Source organism: Dermacentor andersoni, chromosome 1 (genome assembly GCF_023375885.2).
Source record: "Dermacentor andersoni chromosome 1, qqDerAnde1_hic_scaffold, whole genome shotgun sequence".
In the NCBI taxonomy this organism is placed as follows: domain Eukaryota; kingdom Metazoa; phylum Arthropoda; class Arachnida; order Ixodida; family Ixodidae; genus Dermacentor; species Dermacentor andersoni.
In genome coordinates this window covers 92,276,599-92,292,062 of record NC_092814.1, presented here as the reverse complement: position 1 = coordinate 92,292,062, position 15,464 = coordinate 92,276,599, and the positions used below count along the sequence as shown (strand labels likewise).

General features: G+C 46.1%; 2 long non-coding RNA genes across 2 annotated transcripts; both read left to right on the top strand.

The window, feature by feature from the left end:
- Positions 1-530: 530 nt before the first annotated feature.
- LOC129388207 (uncharacterized) lies at positions 531-3,848 on the top strand. The gene is made up of 3 exons (XR_008615239.2): positions 531-612; positions 1,231-1,291; positions 2,908-3,848. It is a non-coding gene; the product is annotated as an uncharacterized lncRNA (long non-coding RNA).
- Positions 3,849-4,937: 1,089 nt separating this feature from the next.
- On the top strand, positions 4,938-10,672 carry LOC126544517 (uncharacterized). The gene is made up of 3 exons (XR_007602178.3): positions 4,938-5,022; positions 6,906-6,978; positions 10,534-10,672. It is a non-coding gene; the product is annotated as an uncharacterized lncRNA (long non-coding RNA).
- The last annotated feature ends 4,792 nt before the right edge of the window (positions 10,673-15,464 follow it).

The window sequence follows — 15,464 nt, the reverse complement described above, 5'->3', positions numbered from 1 at the left end:
GCGACATGTTTTGGGCTCCAACAGTTGCTTCTGGCGTTAGCAGTCGGTGAAGTGTGGCCTACGAGATGGGCATCCATTTCTCCGGTAGAGCCCTCACTGGGAGAGAGGCTTACGATTCGGACACCACCTGTTGCTGTGTTCCGAGGTAAAGTGAACTGCTGTAATTTCCGAATACGCGCATTCCTTACTATCTGTACTTTGCTATATGGAATAATTAAGCTGAAAGAAATTTAAGAACACCGCTGCTAGAGCAGCTGCTGGAGCCGAAAACATGTCGCAACCGCCGTATTTTAGACAACACTAATGCTCGCCTCATAATTACTTATCCTGAACTGTACCATAATACTTCGCACCTGTCGTGTCATCCGAGATGCACCTCTAAACCACTCGCACAGGCGCCGCTAGGAGGAGTGCGAAGCGCGGAATTTAACCTAGGTAGGACATTAAACAGTACAATAGAAGAGCTTGGTGGCGCAACCCACCAAACTGTTCCAAATGGGACACTCATACCATTTATCCGTACATACATCCAGCCATCCATCCATGTTGCAGACAAACAGTAGGTAACGTTACGAGCAAACAGCCTTCAGTCGACGGATCGAAAATGGAAGGGTAAGGTAACAACTTCCCATCTCAGGAAAATATTGTGGTTTGTAGAGTAACTTTTGCGGCATCGAAAGCAAAAACTATTTAATATTCCTTTCTCCATTGCCGAAGTACGAGTCTAGACCGCTCTGAGCGGCACACACGTGCACCAACTTCACAAATGATGCAGCGAAGTTCAGCGAGCTTTTCATTCCTGTCTTTTATTTTAATAACGGGCAGTCTACGGCATCAATTTGCTAGCTATCACTACTCGCGCCCATTTCTTATTAGGAGTGGCTTGTAGTTGCCAACTGCTTCGTCAACAGGAGCCAGGTTCGCATGGCTCCGAAGGTTGTAGTGCGGTCGCAATTCGGCACCGATTTCTCTCGCTTGTTTAATGAGCCACCGTTGTCGAGGCGCGAAGAAATCCTGAGCGTTCTGCATTGTTTACAGCAGCTACGCTTTGTACAGCCGGCCTCGACTCGTGTCAGCTACATATTCGCTGCACAACTGCCCAGAACGGCGAAGGGCGAACATACTCTCGTTCTCAGGATTGCTGACTTCCTCGCGGCATCTGTCACACGGCCGGCACTTACTGTGCTCGCAAGTGCGTCTGCAGAAGTTCGTGCTTCGTGTTCCATGCAGGCGCCCTCCAACCCCGGAAGATGAAGAGCTTTACCTGGAGGAGGAAAGACGACGCAGACAGGTGGGATATTCCTAATTAAAAAATATATAAATAAATGCATATATATATATATATATATATATATATATATATATATATATATATATATATATATATATATATATATATATATATATATTATTCATACATGGCCAGTAACGTTTGGAGAAAGGCAATGGGATGGCCACAGAGACTCGATGCCCTGGATGGCGGAAGCCAACTGCGCAAGGTGGCGAAACTGCCGTCCCGTAATTCCGCGTCCGCTTCCCCTTTCTGTTTTTCCACTTCGCCTTATATGACGGACGCGTTGGAATGGGAGCATTTTCAGCCAAAGCACGGGTACTTGTTGCAAGAGTACAGGGTAATAGGCATGTGGAGTACACACTTGAAACTCTTCGCGCGACAGCTGAACAAATAGCACGCATGGTACACCGAGTTATCTACCATCGAAAGTCTTTGGAGAGGCGGAAGCGCTGTGCGTAATTCACGCTGTTGTAGTTTGCCGAATCATGTATGGTTTCACCTACGTAGAACCTCTAGTAAGGCCGATGTCAAACAAGCCGATACGCTTCTCCCTACCGCCTCCAAGGCTGCCCTCGGACTAGCAAAACGAACACCCACGGATCGTTTTCTTAAGCAAAATCGCCCCGTAGAATATTGTCGTATCCTACAGAATGATTTCCTCTCTTTTCCTGAATTGTGTAGAGACCAAGACTTACGTATTTCCCTCCCAGAATGGCAAGTAGTCTGTTTTCTTATCCCGTCAATTTTGTTCCATTGTGTGAGCTCTTCGAGATCAATGATCGCGATGTCATTAAAAAAACACCCAGTCAGAAAACACCTTCCTATGCAGTGTCCGCGCTCTTACCGTTCCATCTACAAAATATCAGGAGAATAATATTCTGCAGCACCTTTACTCTAGTTATACGACACAATCCGTATTCTCCAAGTTAAATAGTAGTCGATGCGCAGTTGTAAACCTAGAAGTGGCATAACATAACGGGCCCAGAGAATGTTTTTAAGCAAGGAGCATGATCGTTTTGCTAACACTAGTACCGAATGTGCTCCTTGCACTCATAGATTATCTTCACTACGACCACTCTGTAGCCAAAACAATCGTACTGACCTTTTGCTACCTTTCTCATTCCTGCAGGATGTTCTCATCGGCCCCGAACTCCTCAGTCGTATCGTGTTCCGAATTCGGCGTAGGATCATCAGGGAGCATATACATTTCGACGTTCCTGCTTGCAATAGCCAACACCCAACCTTCCACAACACTTATATATGTCCATATTGCTACTTTTTCCAAAATCGCTGGCACTGTTTTGTGAAAACTTGCGCTTTCATGAAAGTAGGCTGTTCTCTTTCGTAATTGTTATTTTAGATATAATGTGTTTTTTTCTTGTATTATGCCGAGTCGTTCCGTTCTTGTGTTTATCTTTACTTATTTTTTTACTTACATTTGCGTGCATTTGTTTTTTGTCCTTGCTTGATTTTTTCGTACTGTATCCGTGCCCCAGCGCTCATCCATTAGGATTCTTTCAGGGGAGGGAAACAAGCTATGAACTGATTGATTGACTGATTGATTCATTGATTGATTGATTGTCATTGCTTTGCTACAAATCACTGTTTTACAGGCGTTACAGCGCCGCCTTGAGGTGACCCTGAGGACGATTCGGCTGCTGTTGGACATTGCTGGCTACCGACTTCTACTTGCTAGGCCAGAGAACGATGGCAACGGCAATCCCCGAAGTCGTTGAAGAAACACTCGAAGCTTGTACTTTTCTGGACTTTTTCGTTGTTTTTTTTTTTTGGGGGGGGGGGAGGGGTTGGGAACGAATTCTTGTGTCAATAAATGAATACTGCATCCGTTCTTTGGTCGATATGTTTGGACAGAATTTCACGCACTGTTAAGAAGGGTGTGCAATTTGCGCGTATCGCAGTTGTAGCAAAGATCGAAAGAGAAATGGGATAGTGAAAATAAAGGGAGGTTAACCGGAAGAGCTCCTAGTTTGCTGCCCTTAACTGGGAGAAAACTATGGAGAGAAAGAAAAACGGAAAGAATATCTGAGAAATAAAGCCTTTGCGCGCGAAAAAAAAAAAAGAAGAACTAGGGCAGGTGGCAGCAAATCGACGGCGACTGCGGTTGATCTGTGGCGATATGTATGCAAAGTTGGAGCTGAAACGCGCGCAGCTAAAACTGTGGTGCAGGCTGGCTCGTGGCCTGCGTCTCCACGGGGCCCAAAACCATTGCTGGCGTTTATCGAGCCCCAGGCGCTGCTCCTCCGCTGGCCCACCTGCGCATACTTGCGCGCTCGCATACAGGCCACCTCTTCAGACTTCAGAACGGTGTCGTGACCCGGCCCTTAGCGAATCTCGACCGCCCCCGAATTGGCATACCATCTCGTGCATGCCGATCTCGATGCATGAATCTGTGAGGCGTTGGCTCACTCAGGTACCAATAGTTCCGCAGCGCGCTCCCTCATTTATACACTTGCGACTCTGCGTTCGACTGAGAAAATTGTTCTCGGATCCTTTTCACTCTGATTCTTGTGAACTGTGCAGTAGACCGCCCTCACTCACCCAATTCCGGAAAATTGTTTGGGAGGAGGGGAGGCCTCAAGCCCTTCAACCCCCCCCCCCCCCCCCCCCAGCCCATATTGCCCGAATTCGCGCAATTCACAAAAACCGAGATGAGTCCGCGGCTGCAGGGAATCGAATCCATGACCTCAGCAGCAGACCGCCACGTAACCACTGAGGCACCACGGGAACACCCGTGCTCACCTCTGTACTTAGAGTAGTCGCTGAAGATACGAGCACTCTCAAGAATTCAATATCACATTTTGCAAAGTCAAACCGCGCTTATCATAAATACATGATTGTGGTAATTATTAAGGTAGACAGTGTGTGGCTGCACTCGAGTGCCTCATTTATATGCTACGAAGGTTTCTAAAATTGGCTGCTAGGCTACTTGGCCGCTAACAAATCTTGGAAGAGCGTTGAGCCGTTTTTCGTTCCTTCTTCCGATTCCTTATGGATATAAAGCATTCCTCTGAACAGCGCTAGAGCGAGGCGGTTGTTGCTGCTCATGTCTACACAGCCTACAGACGTTCTTACAAATTGATGTTTGCACGTGGAGATGGTAAGACAAGAATGCAGATAGGAAATCCACAAGTTGTGTAATCGTCTCATCCTCAACACGAGACTACTACAGAGCCACGATGTGACATTCCTGCGACGCATACTCAATGTTCGTCGCCAGCTCCACTCCTATCCATTACAAGCAGGCGTGTACCACCACTGCGCGATCTCCGTGCGCTCTTCATAGACTGAATTTTCAGTCCATAAGTTGCGATGACGCGTGCCATGCTCAGATCACTACAGTCCTTCGTCAAATAAACTGCTATCCACCGGGCTGCTGTAACTGCAGTGACTTCACAAATATATTTTCTGTTTCCTTCTTTCACTGAAATTACACCGCGACGAAACATTAAAATAAAAGCAAATACGCATATTTAGAGAACACCGCAATTAATCTCAGCCTGGCGCAGTGCAATGCCCGCTAATAATTGCATCTCTAGTGCAGACGTAACGGCTTTTAACGCCATCGCGCTATTACGCACAGGCGCCGCTCGTGGCGCCGCGAAACGGCCCTTCAGAGAACGAAGGCGAGGATCCCGTCAGAGTCAGACCCCTGTGTCACGCTCTCGTTTGTGTTTCTTTGTTGTATGAAGACTTTGAAACATGGAAAGGTGAGCGCTTTTGTTCCTATGTAAAGAATGTTGTAGAGGGATTTTCGCACTGTCGAGAGCAATAAAGATTCTAATTTATCTCATAGCTATCGTCAATTTCATTCCGCCCTCTGAAAGGCAACCGTTTTTTACCCAACCAGCGAGCCGCTGTAGTGCTCCAGCTCCCGTTATGCACGTTTAAAAGAAAGCGCGCTTTTTCCTTTACCATCAGCGCTGGCACGCAGAAGCATTAGCGGCCGAATAACAAGCGATTGGCTTTGCAAGGCACGAACACTGGCCAGTTTGGCGACAATGATCGCCCGGCTTCCACTTGTCGAGTGACGAATTCCGGATCGCTTCGATTGCAACGGTCGGACAGTGCGATTGCGTATGCGGAAAGACAAAAGGAACTCGTACGCTCTGGCGTTCTGCAGCGCAGCGTTGCTCCAAATCAAGTAACATAATTCTCCGCGCTTGAAGTTTGTCGAATTGAAGCTAGCCTTTTCTTCGTTAGAGCTGTTTGTCATTGGCGATCGTCCTCCCCATATGATGTGCCAGCTAGTATGGCTGACTGAAGTTTGTACTTACGAATGACTTTAGCGAGCTAACTGCTTTGTGAACAAGCTGAACTGTTTCGCATGGTATACGAGTGCTGCAGAACTGCGGCTGTTTGGCGTCTATATGTCTATATTCGCGGACAACTTTTCTTGGCTATGAAGCGAAGTTACGGAAACTAAGCGCGCCTCTTTCACCGCGTCTGGAAGTAGTTCCGCAGTTTTGCTCACGTTTTTTACGAGGGAAATAGGAAACAATACTTTTTTGTTTTTTACAGCTCCTAATTTGAAACAATACGTAACATTCACCAGCCAAATATTGGTATTTTATTGTACTTCTAGTTTGCCCTTTCGAGTTTTAGCACACCTGAGACTGTCGCACGTTTTGCACATTCATCAAACGCAAAATGACCTCCGTGTCTTCTAGTAAGTGTTACCAAGCGAGCCCCTCTGGAAATCGCAACCATCGGCACGTACAAACGAGCGATCGACCTGACTGCTTCGTCAGCTCTACCGACGGCAGCGTCGGTGGCGCGTCGCCATACGGCTCCTTCAGAGCTCCGACGGGATGCTGGCCGTTCAGAACTTGGTACACGTCGTATGTGAATGAACATTGATTTACGCCGAGTTATTGTATCTGCCTTGACCAGAGAGGTTGTGGGAGGTTGGCGAAACCGAAACCGGTGCCGAGAGCACCCGGACTACACTGCGTACGAATAGTGGTGTGCAGGAGCTCCGCCCCTGTAGCTTTCGCTTCATAGCCAGAAAAAGTTGTCCGCGAGCATAGCATGTGTAATCTCACGACGCTGTCGAAATGTGAACAAGCCGCTGGGTGATGTAATGGCTATGGTGGTGCTCTGCTAAGCTCGAGGGCGCGGGATCGAATCACGGCCGCGGTGACCGCGCTCGGATGCGGGTGAAATGCAAAACGCCAGTGTACCGTGCGTTCGGTGCACGTTAACGATCCCCAGGTGGTCAAAATTAATCCGCGGTCCCCGACTACGGTGTGTCCCGTAATCATATCGTGGTTTGGGCACGTAAAACCCTAGAATTTAATGTTTAACTGTAAACAGGATGACATTTTGGGGGGTCTGAACTGCTTGCAGCAGCTACAAATCACATTGACAGACTTCCCGTCTTTGATCTCGTCGCTGGTTTTGCGACTGCCTGGTTCATCGTGCAGAGCGGCGCGACGAAGCTTCACTTGTTCTTTGGCTGGGTGGTTCTTGTGGGGAAATGAGGAAAGGCTAGCACTATCTTCTGTAACCCATCTGGGGCTGGGTGTGCCAAACTTTGTGCATGCACGGTGCTCGCAATAGGGGCTGTATATTTATATGCTTCGCTTTGCAGGCAAGAAAAGCCTGAGGAAGTTCCTGAGAGGGACCCCGAAGCCAGAGCATTGGAAGAGTGCGAAATAGTTGTGGTGAGATATTTTTCAATACGCGAGATATGATTGCAGACGCGCGATTGGGCTGTATTTCCAATTGCGTAAGTCCACTGTGCAGAATAGAGGACGGCGCGCACATTCCCGTCCTAGTGTTGTGTTTTTGTAATCTCTATGACAACGAATGCGTAGTTCTTCGGAGGGTGTTAAGCCGATAAGATAACAGACCATTTTCAGATACTAAGATTCTCGGACCATGGCCCCACGCGTCGCTGGCTTGCAAATCGACGCGGGCACTGCTACGTTTCATGAGAGTTTCATGAATACACGATAGAATTTCTAAGTGCGACTGAACGAGGACGTAGAAAGAAACAGACACACAGAGACAGCGCTGTCTTTGTGTGTCTGTTTCTTTAAATATCTGTCTGTCTGTCTGTCTGTCTGTCTGTCTGTCTGTCTGTCTGTCTGTCTGTCTGTCTGTCTGTCTGTCTGTCTGTCTGTCTGTCCGTCCGTCCGTCCGTCCGTCCGTCCGTCCGTCCGTCCGTCCGTCCGTCCGTCCGTCCGTCCGTCTATTTTTTTTTACGCTGACCCAGTGGTCCAAGTAGGGTGTACTAGTCCAAGTGAGTCCAAGTGATTCCAGAGGTGACGTGAGAAGGAAAGGAAACGCTGGATAAACTTAAGTTCAGGAAGATACGGTATGGCGCGTTTCTGCTATTTCTGAAAAATGAAACCATGCAAGTATATGTCTAGCGGACAACTTACGGAGGGCGTGTAGAAGCAGAGCCGCATTAACTAAAGCGCATCGCAGGATCTAGGCGACACAACGGAAGCGGTCGCACGTTACATCAACGCTTCTGTGCCCGCCGCGATAGCTTTGCGGCTGTGGCATTGCTCGAGGTCGCGGATTTGACCGAGACAGCCGCATTTCGGCAGGGGCGAAATGAAAAACGCTCGCGCACTTTGATTTAGGGACACGTTAAAGAACACCACGATGCCAAAATTAATCCGGAGTGCGCCACTACGACCTGCCTCATAATCCGATTGTGATTTTGGCACGTACCAACCCCATAATCCAATGCAAGTTTAAAGCTTCTGCCACATTGCGACGTGCCATTTGAGACAAACACAATGCTTAACTATCTCAGAGGTTATGAAATATCGCGCACAACGCCTCAAGCAAATATTCTCTCTTTATGTATTGTGTACTACGTAGACAAACAGCTGTGGTGCACGCAAAGTAACGTTTAACATCAACGCACCACTCTTGTGTAGGACAAAACGTTGAAGAAATTAAACGTTCATCATCAGTATCACCGCTAATTATCGTGAATCAAAGCAAACAGCTCAAAGCTTCGGTTACATCGATTCCCACAGTGCGTGGGAGCTGCATTATTATTATTATTATTATTATTATTATTATTATTGTCCAACGACATCGTTTGAAAATAATGGTCTTACAGTCAATTCAACGAAAGCGAAAGTTGTGTGTTTCAGAAATCCGCTAAAGACAGCAGTCACTACGGTACTTTGCTTAGACTGTGTTTGTGCGCCAGTACAATATGCGAATAGTGTCAAGTACCTTGGAGTATACTTTGAGACTGACTTATCATGGAATATTCAAATGGCTCAAATTTGTGCGCGATTACGTAATGTTGCATGTGTCCTTTACCGTATAAGGAGTTATGCACCTACCAAGATTAAAAAAGTGATAGTGCATGCTTTAGGCTACTCGCATATAAGGTACGGCATTCCCTGTTTTTTTTAATTGCAGCGGATTTTGGAAACATAAAATTGACAACCTATTAAAAAGCATACTAAAAAGTGTCGCGTACAACCAAACCACAGATAACTTATTTCGAGATTTAGAAATGCCCGATTTCGAGTCTCTGTTTCGTTCAACAATTGTGATGCGTTATTTCTGGAGCAATACTTTCCGAGAACCTGTCCATAAAAGTGTTGCTTTGCGTAGTCATCCCAGATATGTAGTTCCTCGGAGAAGAACTCGTTATGGAAAAGGACAAAGAAGGTACTATATCCCCCACCTGTTTAATAACCTTCCCAGTGCTGTACTGGATCAGACAACTTTGTGGGGATTAAAAAAGGCCCTCAAGGCAATGATAGAATAGTTTTCACATGTATAAAGTCACTTTTGTTGTAGTGTGATCTTTACCGAAATGAATGTCAGGCTGTTTCCGCTGTTTTCACGATTTTTTTTTCCTTTTTTCGTTCTCGATAGGTTGTAAGTTTGTTTACATATTGTGCTTTGTTTACTCAATTTTAATGGTTGTTGAGTGCTACGTGTTTTCATTTGAACATTAAGTGTTGTTTACTGGGCATGTTTACCTGAAAAACCTGTGATACGTTTTTTCTAATTTTTTTTTATTTTGACATTTAGTTTGTCTGTAATAAGGTACATAATGCATTGCCCTGACTGCCAGGTTTCTGCCATACAAGCCCACAGAAGGCTTCGGCAGACCTAGCAAAATTATATGTACAATTTGATTATTTGTAATAAAGATTATTATTATTATTATTATTATTATTATTATTATTATTATTATTATTATTATTATAGGAATCGCACTATTACTGAAATTCACCATTGCCAAATTTACGACACAATGTCACATCTCTTCAGCCACAGGCGCCAAGTCTTGCGCTACAAACGATAGCCTTCTTGCTGCTTCCTCCTTTTCGCAAATCAATAAGCCACTCTGAAATGCTTCTAAAACTTTGATTGTAAGCTGTACGCAGAGAACACACCATGTGCGATTTTTGTACACTATTCGCGATGTTCCATTGGCCGGAGTCAACGAAATTAGAAATTGGTGTGATGTTCGACAAAACGCTAAGCTTCTCTCCACACGTTAGATACGACCCGCCCTTCACGCTCTTGGTATTGTCTGTCGAATATCGAAGAGACATAACCGGGATGGGAAAGGCAGGGATGTTAATGAGTTAATTCCGCAGCCCTACTGCCTTTCTGAAGCTCTATCCTGCTGTATGCTTTACGCTACCACAGTACGCCTCTGCAGTTTGCAATTCAATGGCGAGATCGTTGAGCGCGTCCAGAATACAATTATATCTATTTCTAAGCACCGCTGTTGTCGTTTTAGTTGCCAATTCAGCCTTTCCAGACGTACCTTAACTTGCACCTCTAAAATTACGACGATGATAATTTATTCGCATCCCCTTTGCAACGGGGCGGAGTCAAATCGTTTCCTAGCCTTCTTCAGTTACTCGCGTATGCTATCAATGCTTTTCCTTCTAGAATTCTTGTACACATCTCTTTAATCTTTACCATCTCCTGTAATCGTTACCATCTTTACCTTCTACTTACGCCAGCGCGTTCGGTACATTCGGAACGTTTCATGACCAGATGAAAAGTAGCAAAGCACCATGTCATCATCATCATCATCATCATCATCATCATCATTATCTTTTTTTTCTCCTCTACTTCTAATTTGTCTACCACATTTGCGTTTTCGATGTCTAGTGTTTTGTGTTTAGCTTTAGGTGCACCGGTGCAAAGGCTTCATTGCTCTTTGGCACTTTAATGAACGTTTGATTGATTGATGTTATCTTGCATTGCAGCGACTCCTCGCCTTGGTTCTCTGGAGGAACGGTTATAGGCGAACGGCCTGCGAATTGTTGGCCATCCTCGACCAGAACAACTAGTCGGTCGTGTGACCGCAAATTTTTTTGTTCGATGCAATAAACCGTGTTCTAAAAAGACCCACTTCCTGCTTTGTTTACTATACCGGACTGTATTTTAGGAACTGAGAAATATGATTCCGAAGCTCCACAAACAACCGCTAAAAACATCGTTTTTCGCCACCAAATGGGAGAAAAGAGGCTGTATGCGTGTATACGTTTGCGGTTTATCCAACCTTTCATTCACTCATTCAATTTACGTTCTCAGTGTTACTGTCAGTTGCAATTGTCGGCGATAAAACCGCAAATTTGGTGACATATCGCAATGCGATTTCCTTTGTTTTTATTTCTGAATCTCTAATCGTACGTAAAAAGACATTTCGCATTTGACACTGGTGACGGCTACTGCTTTTCACATATTAGTAACAAAAAAACCTCAGTGCCCTTTCACTCTTTGAAGAAGGATGACCAGTGAATCTGTGTATGTGGGAACCTTAATAGCGAACTGCACCTCCGCCGCGGGTCGCACCGGCATTGCACAATCTTCGCGATCGGCCCACGTACGGGGAGTGCTTAACGCCTGCTTCACCTCGGCCGCGGGTCGGACCGGCATTGCACTAGCTTCGGGATCGGACCGCGTACGGGGAGTGCTTAACGCCTGCTTCGCCTCGGCCGCGGGTCGGAGCGGCATTGCACTATCTTCGGGATCGGCACAGGTATGGGGAGCTTGTTTCTTATGACACGAAAATTTCCTTAAAGTGTAGAGGTAGACAGCTTCGCTGTAGAAGGAATAAGTCGAGGGAATCAAACGCGAAGAGACCTCAGAGAACAAAGAGGTAGATGTCGAAGGTGTAACGGAAAATATAGATATCAAAGTCGGCAACGTGACACATTATGCAGAGTCTCAAAAAACATAAGAGATATATTTTGCTATGCAATCAGAGTAGTGTAGGCGTAGAGCTAAGCAATGTACACTGATCAGAGAATACCTGAGAAGGAAAGAGAAATATTTTAATCTTTCTTCCCTGGTTTCCTATAAAAAAGACAAGAAAAGTTGTTTTAAGTCGTGACATAGGTGCGTAAGAGACTGAAACAAGAAGTGAGGCTATTGTCAAGACACCTCCGTCAGCATAGGCAGTAGTTTCTTCCTCCTTGTCTTCATCGGAACGCCGCAGAGTTGAAATGGCGGAAGCCAGAAAAGATGACAGCAACGGAAGGCATACTTTTGACAATTTTTCGCTCAATAATTGTTTTGACGGTTGTGATCGTAACGGTATGTGTTCTGAGATGTTCGAGCGAATAAATACATCGGGAAATATTGGCTCATGCAGGCATTGCCCGCAGCACGCCAAGACCGGCGTGTCTAAAACATGGGACACCAGGGCTGAGTATAGTGTTCAGCACTCTGCATGTTGCTACTGAGACCCTGCATTTCCTCGCTTTTAAATGGACTGAGAGCTGGTCACAATGTGTTGCAAGACGTTGATGGAAATTAAATGACCACGACTTATAGTGACAGAATCCAGCACGCTGTTCGCAATATAAGTAGGAATTGTAAGTTTAACTTGGCACAGAAAGCTTCAAAAACCAGTGTCTCGGTCTAGCGGGGAAGTCTTGGTACTTCGGATGCCGTATATGAGATTGCTGTACGTAAGTCGACTGTTCTGAAGTAAATCGTACTTTTTGCTTAAAATTGTAGTTCGTGTATTAATACGCACCTGAGCTTCATGCGTACTACGAAGTACAAAAAAAAAAAAAAAATATCCGACGATTACGATACTCCTTAGCGCGAAATTATAGCGCAACTGTATGCGTGTTCTCATTTCGCGATATGTTGAGGCAAAGAATTTCCGTTTATTAGAGTGCGCATTTCCATTAACAATTTAACAATTGCTCTTCACGAAGCGATTTTCACGGTGGCTGCAGGGTGATGTCACGTGTATTCAGTGGCAGCAACATAACTACAATGTGTGCCCTGCATCGCGCCGTGCGGAGCCGTTTGGTATTTGCCAACGACGTGTGCTCATTATTCAGCTGCAGAAACAGTAATGCGGAAAAAGTAGAAATAAAAATAAACGATCGAGACATCGCACTTCTCAACTAAAAAAAAAAAAAAAACGGCTACATAAAACTGGGCTTCGTTACGCTTGTCTGCGGGAAGCACCTGGCACGCATGCGGACTGGGCTGCCCCAAACTCCCGCAACATCGTCTACATGTCCGCTCTCGTAGAAGCATGCGCATTTACTGCAGCCTTCATCGCTGAAGTAGCGATCTGGCGCCCGAAGAAAGGAGAATTCGCCGCCGTGAACGTCAGCCATGCTTACTGAAAGAAGTTCTCGTTGGCTAGTGCTCACTTGCGTGCCTTCAAAAGCGCCCACTAGATGGCCTTCAGTGGCGCCTATTGAGGCGCACCTGAAGGTCGTATACTCAAGGCCACTGAAGGCCACCTGCACGTGACTCGTGCGCGCGAATTTGCGGCCGGGGGACGTTTTTTTTTCCCAGGGCTCCACCACGGTGGCGACGAAATCATGTTTTTTGTGAAAGCTTTCAGCATGCTTCTGTTTTTGATTACGTGATTTTTTTAGCCGTTAAATAATAATTGGGCAGTTTTCTATTTCTTTCTCTCTCTTTTTTCGTGTGTGCGGGTGTGTTCCCTGTATATTTGGTTTTGTAGCATAGTGAGAGCGTCCTTTCGCGCTACGTGCTTCAACATGTGCAACTATGTGGGACGTTAAGTATTTTTATCCTTTAAATTGTAGCTTGGAAATGGCAAGACGAATAGCTATTTGTGGTTTTACTGTGTGTGCTTTGGTATCGGGAATATTGCTTAGGTAGGAAAGTGAGAGCGTGGCCGTGTGGTTGAACACGTGCGAAAACCTGTCATACGTTAAGGATGTGTGGAATTGATTGCTTTGACAATATTGGCGAGAATTCCTTTGCGACATTTTAAAGATTTAGATTCTGTGCATATCAGTTTTTTCTACAAGGCGCGTGCTCTGAAAGCTGCGCTATTTGCATTAGGAAAAGCCGTGTGGCAAGAAAGCCGGGAAAGAATGCAGTGTGCAGGGGGCCTCAAGGCCGACGAGGGGGCGGATGGGAATGGAAAGGAAATCGAGTCAATCGACAGACACTGTGATGTCGATGCTAGGCTGAAGAAAACTGAGACTTTCCAGGATGAGTTTGTCAAACAAGTCGAAGAGCTCAAAAATGAGTTAAATATGGAGCGTGATGCACGGAAGGTAGTGGAAAAAAGACTTGAAGCAGCCGAGGAAAAGCTGAACAGGGCCGCCATTGTCAACGAGAATGGTCGGGACAATGGAACGCACTCCCCCGATGTGACAGGAGAGGGACTGTCAGCAAAGCAGGGGGTAGCTGGAAAGAGCGGCCTTGAGGCCGCCACACAACAAAAGCAGGAGGGCAAGGGTTAATGCTCCTTGTCAAGTCCGAATCACACGGAAAAGGGCAAAGCGAAGCAGAGAGGGGTAGGAGAGAGTGAAATGGTGGTTATCCCCGGCCACTCAAACCTGGCTAGGTGCTCAGAAGGAATTGTGGAGAAGGTGAAAGGCGATAAAAGAGTGGCGGTAGGGACATTTCCAGGGCGGACACTGGGCTCTGTCATGGACCGAGCAAAAGCAAAGCTCGCGAAAAATGCCCACGTGCGCAACCTTTCGTAGTAGCAGGTGGGTAAATGATGTCCTAAACAGGAAAGGGCCAGGACTAGCCCAGCGCTTGGCGAACGGGGTGGATGACTTACGCGAGCTGTCCCCTCAGGTGCAGATCGGGTTGTGCACGGTGCCGTAGGTGCCTGTCCGTGACAGTCACGTACAAAAAGCCTTAGTGGCTGCTAATGAGGCTATATGGAAAATGAGCCGAGGGAAAGGTTTCCAGGTTGTCGAAGTAAACAGGGTAGTGACAAGGTGTGGTGGTTTTGAACGAGACGGGATGCACTTCAATTACAGGCTTGGACGAGAAGAGGGCTGGCGACTTGCTGGTCGCACTGTTGCTTTTTTAGGGGGCCCACAGGCGCTCAGGATTCCAGAGTAGGTAGTAATGAAGAATGTCCCCTAGGGGAACCTGAGAACAGCGTAGCCGTCAGTAACAGATAAAGGAGGAAAACAAGGAAGAGAGCTCGCCATGCAATAGGCTAGATAAACACGCAGGGCGGCAGAAGAAAAGTGGGCAGAGATTAAGGATCAGTTAAATAGAGAACAGATAGGGGCGTATGCTATTTCAGAAACGCACCTTAGAGACTCGGAAGAGCCGCCAGTAATTGAGAATTATGTTTGGGAAGGGTGCAACAGAACAAAGTCGGAAAGAAAGGGAGGGGGAGTCGGAATGCCCATCCATCAGGGAGCCAAATGGAAAAGAGTAAATTCAAAATGTCAAGAGCATCTTTGGTTATAAGTTACAATGAGTGGAACGAAAATTGGCTGGGCGTAACGTATTTGTGGACCGGAAATAATTGCTCAGAGAAGAATCAAGAGTTAGTGGAATGCCTAAGTGGGGATATTAAGGGTTTCGGGAATGATGCCGAAATTATCCTCTTACATGACATTAATGCCCACATACAGATTTCATATGGCTATACCGACAAAAACGGGAAGTCAATGCTAGATCGTTGTGGGCAGCATAACCTCGTTATCGTGAATACAGGGCCTAAGTTTGAAGGGCAGATCACGTGGGAAGTGGGAAACCGGCAATCGACAGTTGATTACTGTCTGATGACACAAGGAATTCATGATAAGTTGAGCGAAATGGTCATTGACGAGGAAGGGTATAGCAGCGTAGGGAGCGACCATAAACGCATCATTTTAAAAATGGGATATCTAGTTAGGAAACAGAGCAAGGAGCGCAAAAGGCCAGTCCAAAT